We start from the raw sequence: 8,714 nt of genomic DNA, 5'->3' as shown, positions 1-8,714 counted from the left end.
TTGATTCAACCCTAGGCCTCCTTAGCTTGCTCTCCCTCAAAGCTTGCCCAGAAATCCCTAAAATTCCCATTAACTCAGCTCAAAACACAGCTCAAACCATCAAAACCCTTAAAACCAAAAATCTCTAACACTTACCTCAAACATTGATGTGTTCTTGCCAAATCTTCAAGTCTAACCCAAGATCCTTGATGCTCAGCCTATCCTTGTTCTCCACTAAGCTTTGCCCCAAGAAATTTGAAGAGAAGAGGTGCTAGAACCCCAAACCGATCCCTTCAAAACCCATCCGTTTTTCTCTCTTTCTTTCTTTCTTTTCCTTCCTTTCTTTTCAGCCTATACCCTTTTCTACAAAACCCACTAAGTGTATAAAACCTCACTTAACCTATCTCAAAGCCAAATGACCAAAACGCCCTCCCTATAAATTCTAAATCCTTTTGTTCAAGTAGGGCCATTTTAGTCATTCACCCAATTCCCGCTAATCCCCAAGTGTCTCTAATATTTTCCCGTTGCTTCCGAATACCTGATAAATCACCAAATAATTATCCCCCATCATCAAAATAAATCTCAATCTATTTCTCTGAATTCCTGTTCATACCCCCAGGCTCGCCCCGAGCTGGGTATAAATTCCTGTCAACACTTTCCGCTAGCCTGCTCACTGGGATCGCCTCGAGTCACAAAGCACAGACACATCCACATACCACTGTGGCCTCAACAATTAACACATATCAATACAGTTACGCCCAATCATGGCCAAAATTACAATTATGCCCTTCTAACACGATCCGGGCCTACATGCACACTAACTTACATAGTCATGCATCTCAGATAAACAAATAGTCATATAACATGCTTTAAATCATAACCATGCATTTAAATAATTAAAATCATACATAAATCCCATCATGCCCTCCTGGCACGCTAATCAAGGCCCTTAAGCCTTATTAGCGAATTTGGGTCGTTACAACTATCCCCTCCTCATAAAAATTTCGTCCTCGAAATTTATCCAACATATCAGTCTGTAAACCCGCAACTCTGACCACACTTCCAAGGTCCACCGCCTTTACTTTACTTTTCAACCACACTCTTACAAGAGTAACAATTTTTCCCCACAAGATCTTGTCTAATAGCCATACTCTCGATAGCCTCTCGTTACACCGCAACCCTGCCGAAGCCCAGGGTCTGCCTAGGTTACAATGACCAATTCACTGTCTTATTCTTGATTCCAGAGATACTCAAAAGTCATCACCTCTACTAGGTGGGATCAGCTTGTAGGCCCCGCCGGCCTAACCCTTAGTACAACTTCTGAATTTCATGTTGAAATAGGAGTCAGAACTCTCCCTTCTTTCTCTGAACACCTTACAGATCCTCGTCTGTTATTACGCAGAGACGCAACTCTTTCCTTCCGGAACTTTATTTCCTCAACTTTTAACAATTTACCAGCTCTTTAACGACCTCCTTTCTTAACATACATGTATAGTGTAAAAACAAATTTTAACCTAAATACGACAATACTGAAATTCTGAATTTACAAAAACTTTATTAAACAATACATAAATAATGTTTATAACCTCAAACCACACAATACTCACAACTAAATAAAAACTTTATCTTACATACAAATCTTAATACTTTTATAAATCATTTTCGTGACGTTACTACACCTTAACGTAGAAATGAAAATGTATCCAACTGATAAATTGAAAAGCTTTATGTAAATTACAAAGTTCATAAAATACTTTTAAAGCTTTAAGTAAATGATAAAGTTCACAAAATACTTTTAATGAAATATAATAAAACCAAGTTTCTTGTTTATTTATAAAATAGCATAGCAGAACTCCACTCCCTTCAGGTCAGCCCCATATGTACAGTCATGTTGGCTCCACGTATACTCATCAACGATTTATATTTGGGGCCTCTTACCTACAATACAAAACATTAACTGATGAGCTAAGGCTCAGTAAGCAGAATAACTACCTCATATGCATTAAAATAAACGTGCAACATGTTATGTATTTTCTTTCTTTCTTTCACTTTCCTTTCTTTTGGGCCCTAGAGGATGCTGCTGCCGGCATTACATAGGGAATCACATTCCCACCTGAACATAAACATGATAATAGGGAATTTCCCGCATAAACATTCATCATATAGGGACGTACATCTCCCTCCTTACATTTTTGGGACTTAGGTCTCCCAAGCAGCACCTCTACTTTAACGTTTTCAATAACTTGTCTGGGAACATTAAGCGTGCTTATGCATAATATAACACTCTTGAAAATAACTTATGCATAAGAACAATATGACAGATTAACATATAAAGCATATAAATGCACATAAGACACATAAAATACTTGTATTGTAGATGAGGATTCTACTTACCTTGCGTCTTGATAAAACAACCGAAATTGTTAGCTTCCTGATAAAAACACAAACTATTAACTTACATAAAATCTACATTATGAAATGTTAGCTTATAATTGTTATTATACCATGTTTCCTATTTTATTGCTTATTTTATGTCCAGGCGTATGGTCATACTATATTTGTCCATGGCAAGGTCTTGGTCTAAAAGTCGTGGTCATGGTCATACGAAAAAGTCCAGGTCATAATACTTGTTCATAATAATAGGGAATAAGGTTATAAAAGTCCATAATAATAGTCCAAAGTATGACCATAGCCTATATAAGTTTAGTATTATGAGGATACATAAAAAAATAGTTCATATTTCAATTTTAGCATTGTAAAATATGACGACATGGTAAAGAAATCTATATATAAATTTTGGTATTATAACGGCATAGTAAAATAATCTATATATAAATTTCAGCATTATAATGGCAGGATAAAATAATCTATATATAAATTTTGACATTATAACGACATAGTAAATTAATCTATATATAAATTTTTAAATATAGTAGCATAATCTATATATAAATTTTGGCATTATAACGGCATGATAAAATAATCTATATATAAAAATAGTTAAATAACTGAACTGAAAGGCTCGGGAAGGAGCTTACCCAAAAAGGTCTTCGTAGGCTAGCGTTACAAACAGAACTTCGCCTAGATTTTAGAGATTTAAAACTTTAAAAGAGTGTTAAGAAGATTTTAGGCAGAGTGAGAGAAAGAAAGATTTTTCGTAATTCAAAATGAATTCTGAAAGGCTCTATTTATAGGAAAACATTGGGTTACTATGCTGCATAGTAAAATAATAAAATATTAAAAATATCAAGCATAGTAAAATAATAAAATATTCAAAATATCAAGCATAGTAATTTGCTTAAGTCATCACTATATCACTACTGCATCAACATGTGGGACCCATGGGGTGGACCCCGCTGTGGGACCCTTGCGGACCCCACTGTGGGACCCACTATGAATAGTACCCGGTGAATAGTAAAAAAAAGAAAATTTCCCAATCTTCTTATATTACTTAGTTTAACATTTTTGACTCACAAACTTTTCTGAAAATGTTTCTCTAACACCCATAAATTAATTATTCCCACCTGTTGGTTACTACAACAACTTAGAATTGTTAAAATCTCATAATAGAAAACAACTATACCCCCAACGGTCATGATCACTATTCACCAACGGTCATAAACGGCTAGTTTTTGTCCTATAAATACTTGTTCCTTCAACCATTTATTTGCACAACTTCTTCATCTCTTAACCTTCTAGATAAAATTCATCATCAAAACATGAATTTCTCTTTATTTTTCATAACTTTAGTGATTGTTTGCTTGTATTTAGCATCATTCTATGGGTATTATACTAATGAAATGCCCATGAATGTTATAGTTGCATATTCATTAGTTATTCTTCCACTTTACTTAATAGCTCTAACATTCGGTTTGCATTGTAATGCACTCAAAAGTATGAATAAAAAAAATATCTTCTCTTATTTTTCATAATTGTTGTAATGTATTTGTAGAAAGAAATGGGAGTTACAATCTACCCTCCTTATAAATTTTCGTCCTCGAAAATCTAGAATAAAACGGGATATTTAGCTTTCATCTCGTCCTCTCGCTCCCACGTAGCCTCTTCTATTGTCTGGCTTCTCCACAATACTTTGACCAAAGGTATTTCTTTATTTCTTAAGACCTTATTCTTTCGATCCAAAATTTGGACAGGCTTTTCCTCATAAGTAAGGTCTTTGTCCACCTGGATAACTTCATGTTTCAACACGTGACTGGAATCAGGAATGTATTTCTTCAACATCGACACATGGAATACATCATGTACATCCGACAACTCTGGTGGCAGTGCCAATTTATAGGCCACTTTTCCAATTCGGTCTAGTATTTCAAAAGGTCCAATGAACCTTGGATTCAATTTCCCTTTTTGTCCAAATCTCATAATACCTTTCATTGGTGTTATCCGCAGAAATACTTTTTCTCCAACTTGGAACTCTAATGGTCTTCTTCGTTTGTCTGCATAGCACTTTTGTCGACTTTGGGCTGTTGCTATCCTCTGTTGAATTTTCCGAACAACTTCCGTTGTCGACGTCACCATATCTGGTCCAGTTTGTTGCTCTATGTACTTTCTTTCACCCACTTCATGCCAATGGATAGGAGATCGACACTTCCGCCCATATAACGCTTCATAGGGTGCCATTCCTATGGTTTCCTGATAACTGTTGTTATAGGCAAATTCAATCAGCGGTAAATATTTACTCCACGATCCTTCAAAGTCCAGGACACACGCTCTTAGCATATCTTCAAGAGTCTGTATAGTCCTTTCTGTTTGACCATCTGTTTGTGGGTGGAAAGCTGTACTAAATTTCAATCTTGTCCCCATAGCCTTGTGCAAGCTTTGCCAGAACTTCGAAGTAAACTTTGAGTCTCTATCTGACACTATGGAAATTGGAATTCCATGCAATCGTACTATCTCTTGCACATAAGCTTCCGCTAACTGGTCCCCTGTGTACGTCACCTTTACCGGAAGGAAATGAGCCGACTTTGTTAATCGGTCGATGATGACCCATATTGAATCATATCCTTTGCTTGTTCGTGGAAGTCCAATAACAAAGTCCATTGCAATCTGCTCCCATTTCCATTCTGGTATTTCCAAGGGCTGCAGTTCTCCTCCAGGTCGTTGATGTTCTGCCTTAATCCTTTGGCAAGTAAGGCATCGAGCTACATATTGGGCTACGTCTTTCTTCATGCCAGGCCACCAAAAGTGTTCCTTCAAACTTCTGTACATCTTTGTTGAGCCTGGGTGTACCGTGTATGGAGTATTATGGGCTTCATTCATAATCTTATTCTTAATGTCCTCTCTTGCAGGTACGCAAACTCTTCCATTAAATTTTAATATTCCTGAGTCAGAAACATTAAAATTCTTCATTTTTTCTTCTTTGACTTCTGCTTTGACCTCGGTTAGGTGAGGATCTGATTCTTGACCTTCTTTTATTTCCTCCAGCAGAGTCGACTGCAACGTCAGATTGGACAATCCTCCGATTACTACTTCTATGCCCGATCTTATTACTTCCTCTTGTAGCGGTTTGGACAAGGCTTGAAGGAACATTAAGCTTGTCGACGTCTTTCTGCTTAATGCATCCGCTACTTTGTTAGCTTTACCAGGGTGGTATAAAATTTCACAGTCGTAGTCTTTGACTAATTCCAACCACCTTCTTTGTCTCATATTAAGTTCCTTCTGGGTAAAGAAGTACTTCAGACTTTTGTGATCAGTAAAAATTCTACATTTCACTCCGTAGAGATAATGTCTCCAAATTTTCAAGGCAAAAACTACCGCAGCTAACTCTAGATCATGTGTGGGGTAGTTCTTCTCGTAATCCTTTAATTGTCTGGAGGCGTAAGCTACTACTCTCTCTTCTTGCATCAACACCGCTCCTAATCCCATCTTTGAAGCGTCACAGAAAATTTCAAACTCGTCTGTACTATTCGGGATGGTGAGGACTGGGGCATTAGTTAGTCGATTCTTTAATTCCATAAAACTCTTCTCACAAGCTTCCGTCCATATGAATCGACTATTCATTCTGGTAAGTGCCGTAAGTGGGGTTGCGATTTTGGAAAACCCTTCTATGAATCGTCGATAATATCCAGCTAAGCCCAGAAAACTTCTTATTTCAGTTGCATTCCTTGGCTGGGACCATTCTTTTACTGCTTCCACCTTAGCTGGATCCACCAAAATCCCACTTTTTGATACAACATGTCCCAAAAAGTTAATCTTGTCGAGCCAAAATTCACACTTCTTGAATTTGGCATACAGTTGTTCCTTTTTTAGAGTCTCCAGCGTACGTCTTAGATGTTCCTCATGTTCTTTTTCCGACTTTGAGTATATAAGGATATCATCGATAAAAACAACGACAAATTTATCTAAGAAATCCTTAAATACCCTATTCATGAGGTCCATGAAAGCTGCAGGAGCATTAGTTAGTCCAAATGGCATCACCAGGAATTCGTAATGTCCATAACGAGTTCGAAACGCCGTTTTGGGAATATCATGTTCCTTCACCTTGAGCTGGTGGTATCCCGAACGAAGGTCTATCTTTGAAAATACTGCCGCTCCTTGTAGTTGGTCGAATAAATCATCAATCCTGGGTAGCGGGTACTTATTTTTAATCGTCACTTTGTTGAGCTCCCTGTAATCAATGCACATTCTCATTGTGCCATCCTTCTTCTTCACGAATAGTACTGGGGCTCCCCACGGTGAATGACTGGGTCTTATAAACTTCTTTTCCAAAAGTTCCTCCAGTTGAGTCTTTAGTTCCTTCAGCTCGGCAGGTGCCATGCGGTAAGGGGCCTTTGAAATCGGAGTTGTACCAGGTAACAACTCGATCTCAAACTCAATTTCACGATCGGGAGGAATTCCAGGAAGATCTTCTGGAAATACTTCTATGAATTCGCGTACAATATGAACATCTTCAGGTCGCGCAAGCTTCTCCTTCGAGACGTCACAAATCATTGCTAGATATCCGGTGCATCCGTTTGCTAATAATTTTCTGGCCTTTGCTGCAGAAATCATCGGTGAAGGGGTTCGCTTCTCTTTCCCTTGAAAATGAACTTCTTCTTCTCCAACCGGTGCAAAAACGACTTCTTTCTTACTACAGTCGATTCTAGCGTTGTACATTGTTAGGAAATCCATTCCTAAAATGACGTCATAGTCCTTCATGTCGATAATGATCAGGTTAACATATAGTTCCCTGTCATTGATTGTAATTGGTATAGTCTTATACCAATGAGTTGAGTATAGCACTTCCCCGGAGGGTAGTGCTACACTAAAAATTGTATCCATCTCAACAGGTAATCCATTCAGTCTACCAACTAAATGCACTGATGCGAATGAGTGTGTAGCTCCAGAATCAACTAATACTGATGCAAGGACATTATTGAAAAGGAGCTGACCTGAGATTACTGTGGATGGACTTGCTTCCGCTTCTTCTCGAGTCAGGGCAAAGACTCTGGCATTTGTTTTCTTTTCTTCTCCTCCTTTATACTGTTCGGTACGGTTGGAACATTCCTTTGCAAAGTGTCCCGGCTTCCCACATATGTAACATGTGTTAGTACCAATCCGACATTCCCCAGGATGATATCTGTTACATTTAGGGCATTGAGGAAATCCTGGCTTTTCTTGGGACTGCTCCTTTCCTCTCTTGTTGTTGTTGTTGTTGAAACTCCACTGGTTAGGCCGCTTCTTGTCACTATTTCTCTGACTTGGACCACCTTTTATGAAATGATTATTTTGCCGATTTCGGAAGTTCCTTGCGCCCTGTCTTCTGAATTCAGCTTCTTTCTCCCGTTCTTGCATCAGTATTGCCCTTTCGATCTTCAAGGCTTTGTCAGCTACTTTGGAAAAAGAAGCTCCCTCCAAGTCTGCTACTTCGAGATCTTTACGGATGTCAGGATGAATAGCATTTTTGAAATGCTTGATTTTTAATTCATCCGTACAGACCATGTGGGGGGCGTATCTTGAGAGTTCATTAAATTTTCGAATAAACTCTTCCATCAGCATCTTTTTCTGCCTTAGGTAGGTGAATTCTCTTGCTTTTTCATCTTTTAAGGCAGTTGTAAGGTATCTTTCTTCCAACAAGTTTCGAAAATGTCCCCAAGTCATTGTGTCTACTCCATGGATGGCCGCCATAGTATCCCACCAATAGCTAGCATCCTCCCTCAATAAGTATATTGCTAGCCGTACTTTGTCAACTTGGGGGACTCGAGCTAGATCAAAAAGTCTTTCCATCGTGCGAATCCAATTCTCTGTTACTTTTGAATCAATGCTTCCATAAAATTCCGGGGGGTGGAATTTCATAAAGGTCTCCGGAGAGTAATTGGCTGTCGCATTTCTGACTTCTATTGAAGGAGTCGGAGGTGGTGCGTGTTGTTGTGCTCCATTTGTTGGTGGGTGGTCTGCGCTATCGTGTGGTGATTCTTCATTACCCTGTGGTCGTCCTTCATTTCTTTGTTGCCTTAGGAATTGTTCTAGTAACTCTTCTAACCGTTGGTTTTTCTCCCTTTCTTCTTGAAATCTTCGCATTAGCTCAGCAACATTTGGAATAGTTTGCTCTGCAGTAGGCTCTCCAGCTGCATGTCCTTCCATTCTTCAATTCTAAAAGGTCATGAGTTGGGATGATTACCATGAATAAAACTTTCTTGAAAGTAAATCACCATATCACTTATTTACACGTCAAGTAGCGCTAGATATAACTTTGCTAAGGGATTAAATTTAACGCTAATATATATATATATATATTCATA

General features: G+C 38.3%; 1 long non-coding RNA gene across 1 annotated transcript; it reads right to left on the bottom strand.

The window, feature by feature from the left end:
* Nucleotides 1–257: 257 nt before the first annotated feature.
* Nucleotides 258–3,812, bottom strand: LOC133789758 (uncharacterized). The gene is made up of 3 exons (XR_009873687.1): nt 3,018–3,812; nt 2,374–2,410; nt 258–1,917 (listed from the first exon to the last, which is right to left on the bottom strand). It is a non-coding gene; the product is annotated as an uncharacterized LOC133789758 (long non-coding RNA).
* Nucleotides 3,813–8,714: the final 4,902 nt, after the last annotated feature.

This window comes from Humulus lupulus, chromosome 7 (assembly GCF_963169125.1).
Source record: "Humulus lupulus chromosome 7, drHumLupu1.1, whole genome shotgun sequence".
Lineage (NCBI taxonomy): Eukaryota > Viridiplantae > Streptophyta > Magnoliopsida > Rosales > Cannabaceae > Humulus > Humulus lupulus.
This window is presented reverse-complemented; position numbering and strand designations above follow the sequence as displayed.